This window comes from Schistocerca nitens, chromosome 2 (assembly GCF_023898315.1).
Source record: "Schistocerca nitens isolate TAMUIC-IGC-003100 chromosome 2, iqSchNite1.1, whole genome shotgun sequence".
Taxonomy (NCBI): domain Eukaryota; kingdom Metazoa; phylum Arthropoda; class Insecta; order Orthoptera; family Acrididae; genus Schistocerca; species Schistocerca nitens.
In genome coordinates, this window is record NC_064615.1 from 632,559,038 (window position 1) to 632,573,457 (window position 14,420).

At 42.1% G+C, this 14,420-nt stretch overlaps 1 protein-coding gene across 2 annotated transcripts in view; it reads right to left on the reverse strand.

The window, feature by feature from the left end:
- LOC126236744 (thyroid receptor-interacting protein 11-like) overlaps nucleotides 1-14,420 on the reverse strand; it is a 462,638-nt gene that overhangs the window by 330,427 nt on the left and 117,791 nt on the right. The gene's annotated exons all lie outside the window — the stretch shown is intronic.

Sequence of the window (14,420 nt, forward strand, 5' to 3'; positions counted from 1 at the left end):
GAAGCATCGATCGCATACCCTTTAAGACAACGGAAACGGTCACTCACCTGTCTGTCTCGCGAAAGATGGTAACAGAATTGTTGAAGCCGCTCAAAGGGCACTCACGTGATGAAAGACGTCTAGTATCTTGCGAAAAACGACTTAGGGTATTGTAAGAAGTGCCTTTGAGAGCGGAAGCAAAGAAAGCTCTCCAGTCCATGATATATCGCACTCCCGCTTATCACCAAGATACACTGGTAACAGTTGGGACATAACGCTTAAACACAATCACTCTATCTACAACCCATTCATGACCGGCATGGAAAGAAATACTGTACGGTCGGTAAATGTGTCTCGCGGCACATAAGGTAATGTTCACTAAACGGACAAAGCTTGAAACGTCCCCTTTTGAACAATTTTACAGAACTGTGCTTAAACTGACACACAATATTTTTAGCGCAACGCAATCTGACTTTCAAAATTCCCTACAAAAGAATGGCCCTGATTAACATTAAACTATACCTTTCACAAATCACTTACCTCACAAAAATCTTCGCTGCTCAAGCTACTGCAATACAGCGAGCGCCACTACTGCCAGCTAAATAAAAGATTCAAACTATGGAAGGCACTAATTACTGATAGGGATAGTTAGCAAATGAAAGATATTAATAGAGAACAAAGAATGTATTTACCTTGATATCATCATATATATATATAGCAGTTCATGACAAATTACAAAACTCCGCCATCTCTCTCCCCACATCCACCACTGCTGGCGGCTCACCTCCAACTGCCCAACGCTACGCGCTGTTCACAGCCAGCTGCCTAACACTACAATGGCGAGTATTACAACAATGAAAAGCAGCCACAGACTGCACACGGCACAGCCAGTGATTTTCATACAGAGGTGGCGTTACCAATAAAAAAACCTAAACAGCCTACTTACATGGGCACATGAAGTTAGAATACACTCGCAATCAATTGCAGCCGTTTGTAATGAAACTGGAGCGGTAACACAGACGCTGTAGTTAATAATATACTCAGGATGACTGTAGTTCGGTTTCCAACTTCACGGTTAACGCAATTCAGGTTCGCAGCGTGGACATCCGAATCTCTTCTCGAACATGAGTCTTTTGTCTTACACTATCACCCCAAATGGTTCGGTAAAACACGGTACGACCCCGTTATCGGACATATACATCGAACATCAATGTTCAAAACCAGTTTTCGAGCAAATCATTTTTTCTCACTCCGTTGGTGAATATCTGGTCCCATTTCATTTCTATTCTAGCGTCGGAGAGATTAGTGATAAAATCTCCGAAGCACGCAGAAAAATCATGCTCCACTCTAATGGAGTCTTGAGTAAGTACCTGATTTTCCACTGGATCCATTGCACGATACCACAAGTGTATTGCTGACTGCCGGAACAAGTACATAGTTCCAGCGCAACTGTATTAGTCTCCTTTATCGCTCCACTATAAACAACACGTTCAGTGGGTCACTTTCAAACACAATGCCAGAACAAGGGAGCACGTAACGCAATGATTACTTATGGACGTTTTAACGTACGTCACAATGTAGCAAACATCTATCAGAAACTACGTGCTACAAAACATTTTCTCCATTCAATAACCCAAAAATTCCAACCTTATACACAATTTCGACACTGTAAGGTACACCATAGTTACGCAGTTCCAATGTTTACCTGGCTCTGCTAAAAGAGATTGGGAAAAAATGTAAATTTATATACGAACATTGTAACACTATATTAAATATTGCCGTTTTTTTAGTTATAACTGAGCCAGACATATCGATAGCTTCCGTGATTCAAATAAATCACTTTAGACGGAAGTCAGTATCGTTTCAATAACGATTCAATGGCAGAATCCAGTCTCTATCACTTTTCAACTGAACTACACTGAAGCGCCCAAGAAACTGGTATAGGGATGCCTATTCAAACTCAGAGATATGTAAACAGGCAGAATATGGCGCTGCGGTCGGCAACGCTTATATAAAAAGACAAGTGTCTGGCACAGTTGTTACATCGGTTACTGCTGCTACAATGGCAGGTTATCAAGACTTAAGTGAGTTTGAACTTGGTGTTATAGTCGGCGCACGAGCGATGGGAGACAGCACCTCCGACGTAGCGATGAAGTGAGGATTTTCCCGTGTGAGCATTTCACGAGTGTATCGTGATTATCAGGAATCTGGTAAAACATCAAATCTCCGACATCGCTGCGGTCGGAAAGAGATCCTGCAAGAACGGGGCCAACGACGATTGAAGAGTTTCGTTCAGCGTGACGGAAGTGCAACTCTTCCGCAAAATGATGCACATTTCAATGATGGGCCACCAGCAAGTGTCAACGTGCGAACCATTCAACGAAACATCATCGATATGGACTTTCGGAGCCGAAGGCCCACTCGTGTACCCTTGATGACTGCACGACACAAGGCTTTACGCCTCGCCTGGGCCCATCAACACCGACATTTGACTATTGATGACTGGAAACATGTTGCCTGCTGTAACGAGTCTCGTTTCAAATTGCATCGAGCGGATGGATCTGTGCGGTATGAGACAACCTTATGAATCCATAGACCCTGCATGTCAGCAGGGGACTGTTCAAGCTGGTTGAAGCTCCGTAATGGTGTGGGGCGTGTGCAGCTGGAGTGATATGGGACCCTAATACGCCTAGATACGACTCTCACAGGTGACACGTATGTAAGCATCCTGTCTGATCACCATCATCCATTCATGTCCATTGTGCATTCCGACGGACTTAAGCAATTCCAACAGGACAATCATTTCAACTCTCGAATTAACTTGTCTTAGATTCATACGAATGGTCTCTTTTCTGGGGCGCTGTAGTGGGACCTGGTCTTGGAATGTAATTGTCCAAAGTGCTTCTATAAGCGCATGTAAATTACAGGCCTACGGCGACGCTTGTAGATGGAGCAGAGGGTTTCTTTTTGTTTGTTTTGTCACGCATCTTTCAATAAAGATGGAAATTACATTCTTCATTTTAGTCTGTGAAAGCCTGAAGCTCATTGAAATATTTGTAGCGCTCTTGTTCCGTAAATCACTACGCCATCAGACATTCTTTACGGTCATCTTGTACTCGAATTGTATCAGCACTTCTTGTACATAGGTGTTTATGGTATGAAACATTATCTTTTAACCTTAAGTGGACATTATGTAATAAGAAGATAATTTTTAGCTAGCTGTATCAGTCACAGCCACAAAGGAGATAGTAAAGTGTACCCCTGAGATATCTTATGCATTAACACCCACTCATTCCATCAGTCAGTTGTGTACTTCTACTGCTGTTCAAAGTAGCATTTGGCGAACTGCGTGGAACAATGTTCGGGCGATTTCTAAGCCAACGTTAATGCTTTTGATGAGTACCTTTCAGTTGTGTAGTTCATATGGGAATGTAAGAGGCTTAACCGGCGACATTCCTACAGGAATAAATGGTTCACGACGAAGTGCAACAGCTTCATTCTTGTGCACTATTTCTTCGTGATTTATTTCCCTCTTTACATGAAAAATTCTATTATAAAGACATAATAATTTAATCCGTATTTTGCATGAAGAAAGACTCTATAAAATTTAGTTTATTTTCGGGCACCGAGTGGCACAGAGAACATTACCTTAATCTGCTTATTCAACTTGTAACTATTCTGTGTTTAGGGACAGCTCTCATTTCACTATCTCGGTGGTCAGGAGACTCGACGCCAAACGTGCTTGCATAAGCGTTTCGCCTTCGTAAGATCGTGATGCATTAGATGTTCGCAGAAGTCCGTTTCAAAAACAGACCCGCGTTTCGGCTAGTGGCCTCTCAGCGCATCGTCTCTTGCTCTTTGCAGATAGTCTTCATAAACCATTTAGAGCTGGCATAAAACTTTATTCATAGCCACAGCCAGTGAGCAGTATGTACTCCTTACGATAAGGACTGAACACTGTGCTGGCGGTCTTCAGGTAGCGGACAACTTGTGGAAGATCGGAACACACGGATCGTTCGTCACCGGTTCACCATGACAGTGATACATATCCAACCACAATGTCGGAAAAAGAAATAATGATGCTTTGGCGTCAGGCTCCAAAGCTGGCAAGGGAGTGGCTAAATATCCAGTTCATAACGACAGATTAAAGGCATTATGCTACACTGAAGACCAAAGAAACTGGTACACCTGCCTGATATCGTGTAGAGCCCCCACGAGCGCGGAGAAGTGGCGCAACACGACGTGGCATGGATTCAACTGATGTCTGAAGTAGTGCTGAAGGGGATCGACGCCGTAAATCCTGCGGGCTGTCCATAAATCCGTAAGAGTACGAGGGGATGGAGATCTCTTCTGAACAGCACGTTGCAAGGCTTCCCAGATATTCTCAATAATGTTCATGTCTGGGGAATTTGGTGGCCAGCGGAAGTGTTTAAACTCAGAAAAGTATTCCTGGAGCCACACTCTAACAATATGGGACGTGTGGTGTGTCGCATTGTCCTGTTGGAATTGCCTAAGTCCGTCGGAATGCACAATGGACATGAATGGATGATGGTGATCTGAAAATCATCAAACCTTGGTCTTCATATTTTATTTCCAAAACTTTCGTTTGGACAAGCCGTAACGCAAAATATTGTGCGAAAAGCTAACGTGGCAAAGAAAGCAGCAAGTCAATATCGCGTGAACAAAAGGAAGCTTAGTTACATTAATGTATACGGGAAAAGCAGTAAAACTACGAAACAGGCGCTGACACGGATCAGAAATGCTGGAGCCAGATATGATTTTAAAATGAATTACCACTAGGAGCACAATTGGTCTGAGACATCAACGTACGCATTAAGGCTGCATAACGTTAGTGTGTGCGTAAGGCTGCTCGTGTTGTGAGAGAAAGTTTTCTATTGTTCGTAAAAGTCCTCGTAAATTTACTAAACATTTGTTTGAGGAAAGAAAAACCCACTGTTTGCAACAATGGAGCCGACGAATGATAAAATTAGAAAAAATATTTACAACTATAACACTAAAAAGGTGTAAAAAAGATTTCTGTAGACACTGAAACAATATGAACACTTATTAAGAGGTTATTCGAAAGGTTTCTGACGGGTATCTCGTCTGATTTAATGACACTGACAATACAATTATCTTCAGACTCTGCTTTAACTAGAAGAATTTCCTTTTTTTACAGTACTTGATCTTGGAACTCTGAGACAGTGAGAAACGAAATAATGAATGGCACATTTCGTCTGCTGTTTTACAATTGCATACTTCACTTGTTAACGCGCATTTCGAAATACGATTTCATCATTATGGCTTCACGAAAGCCTCACTGCTACGTCAATGCGACTGTATCACATATTTATGAATGGTGTGCCGTTTCGTCGTGAATGATATCTTTAAGTTATTTCGCTTCCATACACTACACAGACGTTGGCTTGGTATAAATTGATCATAAACGTCTTTACATTCTGTGTATATAAGACAGACGTCTATGTTTGAAGTGAAGCTGTGCTGCTGTATACGAATAACCAATACTTCATTCAAAGCATAATGCGTTTCCATCGCGGTAACATCGCAATGACCGGCCTTAATAACTAACTGAAGCCATAAAGATGAATATATGGTTCGAAATGTAATTTAGCGAATAAAAAAGGATATTGTGAAAGAGTCGACGCAACATATTAATCAACTTTCCAGAAATACGTACGTTTGTAAACGTTTCCTACAGTAATTTTTCCTGTTTTACGCGGTTGTTTATTTACACTTCTTGATAACTTTTAGAAATGTCGAAGGAAAAAAGGTGGAAGGTAACTTTTTGTCTCAGAATTCAGATCTTTGCTAACATATCTCAAGCCGTCTTATCTACGGCGTGGTTTGTACGATACCGGTTTCACTCTCGTCAAACAGAAGTACAGAGTAAATATCTGCAATCAATAGAAGTACGCAGTGTCCCAAATCTGTGCTGAAAATCTGTAACACCAGTCTTTCACTACAGCAGAAAATACCCCGATGGAAATAAAACCGCAACACCAAAAAATAATTAATGAAGAGTAACGTAATTCGGGAATACATTTGTCTAGGTAACATATTTAAGTGATTAACAGGACAAGACCGCAGATTAAGTAAGCGCGAGAGAAGCCACTGCAAATGTATGTGAAATACTGGTATATTAATAACCGGCGTGGCCGTCAGAATGTTGAATGCAAGCATGCAAACGTGCATGAATTGCATTGTAAAGCTGCCGGATATCAGTTTGTGGTCTGGACTTGCTTGCCTGTTGCACTTGCTCAGTCAACACAGGGACGGTTAATGCTGTTTGTGGATCAAGCTGGAGTTTCGTCCGATCATGTCCCATATGTGCTCGATTGAGGACAGATCTGGTGATCGAGCAGATCAAAGCAATATGTCGACACCCTGTACAGAATGCTGGGTTACAACAGCGATATGTGGCCGAGCGTTATCCTGTTGGCAAGCACCCCTTGGAATATTGTTCATGACTGGCAGTACAACAGGTCGAATCACCAGATTAACGCAGAAATTTACAGTCATGGTGCGTGGAACAACCACAGGAGAGCTCCTGCTGCCATGCAAAATAGCAGCCCACACCATAACTCCACGTGTAGGCTCAGTGTGTCTGGCACGTAGGCAGATTGTTTGCAGGCCCACAGCTGGCCTCCTCCTAACCATCACACAGCCATCATTGGCAGCGAGGCACTTGCTCAGTCAATAGAAGTACGCAGTGTCCCAAATCTGTGCTGTGAGGAAGCCGCCTGGTAGAGTTTTGCGCAGAGCATAACTGGCAGCGAGGCAGAACCAGCTTTCATCAGTAAAGTCGCAAATACATCTACATCGACATGATTACTCTGCAATTAACATTTAAGTGCTTGGCAGAGGGTTCATCGAACTACAATCATACTATATCTCTACCATTCCACTCCCGAACAGCGCGCGGGAAAAACGAACACCTAAACCTTTCTGCCCCCCCCCCCCCCCCCATGAACCGTGCCGTTGGTGGGGAGGCTTGCGTGCCTCAGCGATACAGATAGCCGCACCGTAGGTGCAACCACAACGGAGGGGTATCTGTTGAGAGGCCAGACAAACGTGTGGTTCCCGAAGAGGGACAGCAGCCTTTTCAGTAGTTGCAGGGGCAACAGTCTGAATGATTGACTGATTTGGCCTTGTAACACTAACCAAAACGGCCTTGCTGTGCTGGTACTGCGAACGGCTGAAAGCAATGGGAAACTACAGCCGTAATTTTTCCCGGCGGCATGCAGCTTTACTGTGTGGTTAAATGATGGTGGCGTCCTCTGGGGTAAAATATTCCGGAGGTAAAATAGTACCCCATTCGGATCTCCGGGCAGGGACTACTCAGGAGTATGTCGTTATCAGGAGAAAGCAAACTGGCGTTCTACGGTTCGGAGCGTGGAATGTCAGATCCCTTAATCGGGCCGGTAGGTTAGAAAATTTAAAAAGGGAAATGGATAGGTTAAAGTTAGATATAGTGGGAATTAGTGAAGTTCGGTGGCAGGAGGAACAAGACTTCTGGTCAGGTGAATACAGGGTTATAAATACAAAATCAAATAGGGGTAATGCAGGAGTAGGTTTAATAATGAATAAAAAAATAGGAGTGCGGGTAAGCTACTGCAAACAGCATAGTGAACGTATTATAGTGGCCAAGATAGACACGAAGCCCACGCCTACTACAGTAGTACAAGTTTATATGTCAACTAGCTCTAAAGATGACGAAGAAATTGAAGAAATGTATAATTAGATAAAAGAAATTATTCAGGTAGTGAAGGTGACTGGAATTCGAGAGTAGGAAAAGGGAGAGAAGGAAACGTAGTAGGTGAATATGGATTGGGGGAAGAAATGAAAGAGGAAGCCGCCTGGTAGAGTTTTGCGCAGAGCATAACTTAATCATAGCTAACACTTGGTTCAAGAATCATAAAAGAAGGTTGTATACATGGAAGAACCCTGGAGATACTAAAAGGTATCAGATACATTATATAAAGACAGAGATTTAGGAACCAGATTTTAAATTGTAAGACATTTCCAGGGGCAGATGTGGACTCTGATCACAATCTATTGGTTATGAACTATAGATTAAAACTGAAGAAATTGCAAAAAGGTGGGAATTTAAGGAGATGGGACCTGAATAAACTGACCAAACCAGAGGCTGTACAGAGTTTCAGGGAGAGCATAAGGGAGCAATTGACAGGAATGGGGGAAAGAAATAGAGTAGAAGAAGAATGGGTAGCTTTGAGGGATGAAGTAGTGAAGGCAGCAGAGGATCAAGTAGGTAAAAAGACGAGGGCTAGTAGAAATCCGTGGGTAACAGAAGAAATATTGAATTTAATTGATGAAAAGAGAAAATATAAAAACGCAGTAAATGAAGCAGGCAAAAAGGAATACAAACGTCTCAAAAATGAGATCGACAGGAAGTGCAAAATGGCTAAGCAGGGATGGCTAGAGGACAAATGTAAGGATGTAGAGGTTTATCTCACTAGGGGTAAGATAGATACTGCCTACAGGAAAACTAAAGAGACCTTTGGAGAAAAGAGAGCCACTTGTACGAATATCAAGAGCTCAGATGGAAACCCAGTTCTAAGCAAAGAAAGGAAAGCAGAAAGGTGGAAGGAGTATATAGAGGGTCTATACAAGGGCGATGTACTTGAGGACAATATTATGGAAATGGAAGAGGATGTAGATGAAGATTAAATGGGAGATACGATACTGCGTGAAGAGATTGACAGAGCACTGAAAGACCTGAGTCGAAACAAGGCACCCGGAGTAGACAACATTCCATTAGAACTACTGACGGCCTTGGGAAAGCCAGTCCTGACAAAACTCTACCATCTGGTGAGCAAGATGAATGAGACAGGCGAAATACCCTCAGACTTCAAGAAGAATATAATAATTCCAATCCCAAAGAAAGCAGGTGTTGACAGATGTGAAAATTACCGAACTATCAGTTTAATAAGTCACAGCTGCAAAATATTAACGCGAATTATTTACAGACGAATGAAAACACTGGTAGAAGCCGACCTCGGGGAAGATCAGTTTGGATTCCGCAGAAATGTTGGAACACGTGAGGCAATACTGACCCTACGACTTATCTTAGAAGCTAGATTAAGGAAAGGCAAACCTACGTTTCTAGCATTTGTAGACTTAGAAAAAGCTTTTGACAATGTTGACTGGAATACTGTCTTTCAAATTCTAAAGGTGACAGGGGTAAAATACAGGGAGCGAAAGGCTATTTACAATTTGTACAGAAACCAGATGGCAGTTATAAGAGTCGAGGGGCACGAAAGGGAAGTAGTGGTTGGGAAGGGAGTGAGACAGGGTTGTAGCTTCTCCCCGATGTTATTCAATCTGTATATTGAGCAAGCAGTAAATGAAACAAAAGAAAAATTTGGAGTAGGTATTAAAATCCAGGGAGAAGAAATAAAAACATTGAGGTTTGCCGATGACATTGTAATTCTGTCAGAGACAGCAAAGGACTTGGAAGAGCAGTTGAACGGAATGGACAGTGTCTTGAAAGGAGGATATAAGATGAACATCAACAAAAGCAAAACGAGGATAATGGAAAGTAGTCGAATTAAGTCGGGTGATTCTGGGGGAATTAGACTGGAAAATGAGACACTTAAAGTAGTAAAGGAGTTTTGCTATTTGGGGAGCAAAATAACTGATGATGGTAGAAGTAGAGATGATATCAAATGTAGACTGGCAATGGTAAGGAAAGCGTTTCTGAAGAAGAGAAATTTGTTAACATCGAGTATAGATTTAAGTGTCAGGAAGTCGTTTCTGAAAGCATTTGTATGGAGTGTAGCCATGTATGGAAGTGAAACATGGACGATAAATAGTTTGGACAAGAAGAGAATAGAAGCTTTCGAAATGTGGTGCTACAGAAGAATGCTGAAGATAAGGTGGGTAGATCACGTAACTAATGAGGAGGTATTGAATAGGATTGGGGAGAAGAGAAGTTTGTGGCACAACTTGACTAGAAAAAGGGATCGGTAGGTAGGACATGTCCTGAGGCATCAAGGGATCACAAATTTAGCATTGGAGGGCAGCGTGGAGGGTAAGAATCGTAAAGGGAGACCAAGAGATGAATACACTAAGCAGATTCAGAAGGATGTAGGTTGCAGTAGGTACTGGGAGATGAAGGAGCTTGCACAGGATAGAGTAGCATGGAGAACTGCATCAAACCAGTCTCAGGACTGAAGACCACAACAACAACAAACCTTTCTGTTCGAGATCTGATTTCTCTTATTTTATTTTGATGACCATTCCTACATTTGTAGGTTGGGCTCAACAAAATATTTTCACATTCGGAAGAGAAAGTTGGTGATTGAAATTTCGTAAATAGATTTCGCCGCGACGAAAAAGGTCTTTGCTTTAATGACTTCCATCCCAACTCGCGTATCATATCTGCCACACTCTCTCCACTATTACGTGATAATACAAAACGAGCTGCCCTTTTTTGCACCCTTTCGTTGTCCTCCGTCAATCCCACCTGGTAAGGATCCCACACCGCGCAGCAATATTCTAACAGAGGACGAACGAGTGTAGTGTAAGCTGTCTCTTTAGTGGACTTGTTACATCTTCTAAGTGTCCTGCCAATGAAACGCAAGCTTTGGCTCGCCTTCCCCACAATATTATCTATGTGGTCTTTCCAACTGAAGTTGTTCGTAATTTTAACACCCAGGTACTTTGTGAATTCACAGCCTTGAGAATTGTACTATTAATCGAGTAATCGAATTCCAACGGATTTCTTTTGGAACTCGTGTGGATCACCTCACACTTTTCGTTATTTAGCGCCAACTGCCACCTGCCACGCCATACAGAATCTTTTCTAAATCGCTATTTTCTAAATAGCGGCGGTATGGGGTCAGTGGAACACACGTTACAGGACGTCTGTCCTTGAAATACGTATTTGAAATAGTTCGTTGTCTCACTGTGGTGTCAACTGCTCCTCAAATTGCTGCTGCAAATGCAGTACCATGCGCCAAACATGCTGGTCTTCCTCTCGGTAGTACGACGTTGCCGTCAGGAGCCTGGTCCTCTTGCGACCGTGCATTCCCGTGACCACAGCTGCCACTACATTCGTGCCAAATCTTTCTGCAGTATCGCAGATCGAACTCACAGATTCTCATAGCCCTGCTACACGACATCGTTCAAACTCAGGGAGGTGTCGGTAGTGGCGTCTTTGTCACCTTAAAGGCATTCTTTACTAACATCAACTCACCATCTCCAATCTCAACGGTAACTAACAGTCACGAGCGTTAGAGCGTGTATCTTAAGCAAACCTGATTTGCATCCTCACAGTGGTGCTACTAGCGCCGCTCTTATGCGACCGGCGCGAAATTTGAATAGACGTCATCTTTCAGAAGTAGACACGCCTGCCAACTTTATTTTTAAGGAAGCTATTAATATTTCATATAGAAGAGCAAATTAGGGAACTGGAAGTGACGATGAGACGAAAGTGCAAAGAAGCGACAGCACCGCTGCACATTTCAAAATTTCAAGAGCCGTATAAGGCATCGGAGAAAAGTACGTAAAAATTCTTCAGTTCATGGTTATTGAAGATTACCTTGGTAGTAGTAATTCTGCAATGCTTTTAAGTCGGATAATTTTGGTGGATACTATGAATAATATTCTAGGTAACTGCTCCACTAATGGTCAGTACAATTAAAGGAAGGCAAAATATGAATTCTTATCACCCGAGAAGCTTAAGAAATAAGACAGTTACGAAATATGGCGACAATTTAGTGACTCAACAGCCCAGAAACTGGTATCAAACAACATTTGTTCTTCATTCACGATTTACAGACAAACAAAAGAACTGCTGGCTTCAGAGACCCGTCGATGACGAGGCCATTCGACGAAGAGTGGAAATTCAGCTGGATATGTATGCACTCTTTGGAAATGAACCATATCGGTGTACGTCTTGAACGAGTTAGGAAAATCACGGCGATCCGAATCTGAATGACCGCATTGGGAGGCCAGTGCCTTTCACTAGGCGATTGGCGATTTATTAGATGGATGCAAGGAGTACAAAGAGTAAAAAGTCTCATTGGCTAGCCATAAAATCAATTTACATGAAATTTTTTATGAAGTACTGCCTATTATAGAAATCTAGGACAGACGTGCTTGCAAGAGTAACGGAATCCCTACGTTCATGAGGGGTACATAGAGAGATGAGGTCAATATGTGGATGCATTTTGCGTACAATAAACGTGATGTCTCACGTGAACCGGTTTATATCTTTTGGGCTGAGGATTTTTTAGCATCGAGCAATCTGAAAAACCGAATCTCTTCTTCACTACTTAGTAAATGAAATTGATTTGTTTGATGCTATTGGCTTCCTCTGTTGTCTGTATGTTACATTTTCTATCATTCATACATGTTCTACGATACAAGAGTTATGCTATAGTGTTGAATGTTAACGGTATTGCTAATGCATTGCGTAAATATTACACAATTTTACACTCACAAGTGTCATAGCGGCATGAGTTTCCATTAAAGATGAAATAATATGCATTTCAGAACACCCTCGTTTTTTTACAAAATCCAGGCCTAGTGTCTTTCTGGATGTCTATTTCTATGTTATTTTGAATGTTAGGTCCTCTACATGTGTTTACAACTTCGCTTCTCATTCGCTAAAAAATATTTTTTCACGTCCACCCTACAACAAGCAAGTTACAGATTTCATGGTTACAACCTGTATCATGTTCTCAATTAACGATCTCAATTATGTTAAGAAAGAATGCGGTACACATGAAGGAACAAGAAACTCATCTGTATCAACATACACCAGCCCATAATTACAATTCTTTCCATTAAATGGCACAGGTAAATGAAAAAATATTTTTATTACTTTTTTCGGTAATTAATTACATGGTTTCTGGGCGCTGGATCCATATCTCACATCAGGATGTTTTCTATCACGTGCAGTTTTGTCACAAGGTCCCCAACATGTGCCTACAATATAACGTCTCAATGGCTAAAATTATCTTGTAAGCACTGCCTAAATCCGATTTAGACTATACGATTTGCATAAATAAAACTGGTGCAAAAAGTAATTCACTTTTTCAGTGTGAATCTTGAGGCTCGTCAAATAGCCTAAGTTGTTGGACGTTTCCGGTATGTTGGATACAACAAAAAAAAAAGTGATTCCTCTTCGTTAACTTTTGTCCTAGTCACAACTGCCTTTGCACCTTCTAGGTCTTATTGATGATCCAACGTAGCATTCAAGGTACTGAAGTTGTTTCTCTGATGGCGAATTTGGGAAGTCACTGCTGTTTACAAAACATGAAATGATTACTCCAAGTCTCCAGTTCTTTTCAGCTGAATTATGCGGAGTTTAAGCAATACTTTGATATGGTGTACTTAATGGCAGTCTACCGTAAATGTGGATAATTCAAGTTAATGCGATTACACAAAAGAAAATACCCGATAGCACAGACAGATTAGAAGATTTGTGCTAAACTTATGGAACTTGTCAATTCGTTTAAATGTGTGTGTGTGTGTGTGTGTGTGTGTGTGTGTGTGTGTATGAGAGCGACTGAGTGCGCTCGCGTGCGTGGTGGAGGGCATTCATGAATGAGGTTATCAAAGAAATGAAATGAAATGTCGTGTGGCTAGGGCCTCCCGTCGGGTAGACCGTTCGCCTGGTGCTGGTCTTTCGAGTTGACGCCTTTCGGCGACCTGCGCGTCGATGGGGATGAAATGATGATGATTAGGACAACACAACACACAGTCCCTGAGCGGAGAAAATATCCGACCCAGCCGGGAATCGAACCCGGGCCCTTAGGATTGACAGTCTGTCACGCTGACCACTCAGCTAACGGGGGCGGACTGAGGTTATCAATAACAAAAGGAGGGTCATCATTAGTCGGTGAAGTAGAAATCTTCATTTCTATTGCAAATCCATTTCAATCACTGTGTGACCATCATCAGTGCTATTATTAAAGCTCTGTGGACTCATTAATACAAGCAGTAAAATTTCACATATCAATGAAGAGTACTTGTCAGACCTTGATACAAATGCAATCTGCATTTGCACCTTGGGTCTGACAAGTACTCTTCATTAATATGTGCAGATACTGCGCCGGCCGAAGTGGCCGTGCGGTTAAAGGCGCTGCAGTCTGGAACCGCAAGACCGCTACGGTCGCAGGTTCGAATCCTGCCTCGGGCATGGATGTTTGTGATGTCCTTAGGTTAGTTAGGTTTAACTAGTTCTAAGTTCTAGGGGACTAATGACCTCAGCAGTTGAGTCCCATAGTGCTCAGAGCCATTTGAACCATTTTTTTGCAGATACTGCAATTTTTCTGCTTGTATTAATGAGTCCACAGAGCTTTAAGACTGATGATGGTCACACAGTGATTGAAATCGATTCGCAAGAGAAATACAGATTTCTGCTTCAACGCCTAATGTTGACCCTCCTG